The sequence below is a fragment of the Anastrepha ludens genome, chromosome 2, assembly GCF_028408465.1.
Source record: "Anastrepha ludens isolate Willacy chromosome 2, idAnaLude1.1, whole genome shotgun sequence".
Classification (NCBI taxonomy): Eukaryota; Metazoa; Arthropoda; class Insecta; order Diptera; family Tephritidae; genus Anastrepha; species Anastrepha ludens.
In genome coordinates, this window is record NC_071498.1 from 85,924,226 (window position 1) to 85,925,631 (window position 1,406).

At 30.3% G+C, this 1,406-nt stretch overlaps 1 non-coding gene across 1 annotated transcript; it reads left to right on the forward strand.

Moving 5' to 3' along the window:
* Positions 1-604: 604 nt before the first annotated feature.
* Trnal-caa (transfer RNA leucine (anticodon CAA)) lies at positions 605-754 on the forward strand. The gene is made up of 2 exons: positions 605-642; positions 710-754. It is a non-coding gene; the product is annotated as a tRNA-Leu (tRNA).
* Positions 755-1,406: the final 652 nt, after the last annotated feature.

Sequence of the window (1,406 nt, forward strand, 5' to 3'; positions counted from 1 at the left end):
TGAATAGCTTAAAAGACATACTAATTTAAAAAACAGAATACTTTCTATACAATTCTTTTAAATGGTGTGATGTAGGAGGGAATTAAAGAAAAATCGGAAATTGAAAACCTCAACGAGCAGCCCTTTTCAATCTAATTTTACTTATGATTTCTATTAGCTGGCATACTAAATTTATGGCAAGTTCACATTATAACATAATGTTTGCCCCACCCTGTAAATGTGGTTAAATTTATGTGTAAATGCTTCTGCTAGAAAAATATATGCATTGATATGTATGGCGCCTAAAAGTATGCAACAGCTTACTTCAATATTCACTCCAATAGATTTGAAACGTCATATATGTATATACATATATTCTTCTGTATACATACTTACATACAGCCATATATACATTCAGTCATACATAAATGAATACATGCCATATAACACAGCTGAATAACACAACTTAATGCAACAACAACGCATTATTTTTATTAACTTTGTAGGCAACAAGTGGCATGACTCACCCATCTATTTTTATATTTACTTATTTGTTTGCTTCGCTAGGTTTTTGTTTCTGTTTCCCATTCTACATTTGTTTGGCATTTGACAACACATTTCACATGTCAGGATGGCCGAGCGGTCTAAGGCGCCAGACTCAAGAGCGATTCTTGCTCACAAAATGTGCTCCCATAAGAGCCCATTAGATTTGTGAGTTTCAAACTGAGCGTTCTGGTCCTCTCTGAGGGCGTGGGTTCGAATCCCACTTCTGACAAATACTTTTTTATTAAATTATATAATAAATTCATATAATCAATTTTTATATTATATAATAATTTTTTTTTTTTATAAATTATATAAATTTTTATTTATTTTAATGATTTCATTTGCGGAGGCGTAGTAAAATATTAATATGTAATACATACATATGTTTGTGTGAATAGGTATAATAGTGTGGTAAGATTTTCGATTTAACTGTAAACACAAAATTTACGATATCGAATTCGTAACTAAAATTATTTTAATAAACAAAAAAAAAAAAAAACAATTGCTTCACTTTAAAAGTTTTTGAAATAAACTGTGTTTGTTGTCAAGGATGCAAATGGAAGTAAGTAGAAAGGGCATAAGTTTATCTCCTTTCTGAAAAGGTAGCAAAAATTGCAAAGGGTCGATGTAAACTATAAAATAATTGTATGCTATTTCGTGAATGGTACTTAATTATTTATATTTTTAACTTAACCATTCCCGTATATTTGTCATGTGCTTGGCATCTATTTTAACAATTTCTGCAACTTTCGGTACTTTTCACAGAAGCTTTGACAACCTATATCTTAAAACTATAACTTTCCCATAAAAAATATATTTTGGCCATTCTCAGAAACCTGAGTTAAGCCATGTACGAGTTTTGGATATTAGAGCAAGCCCAA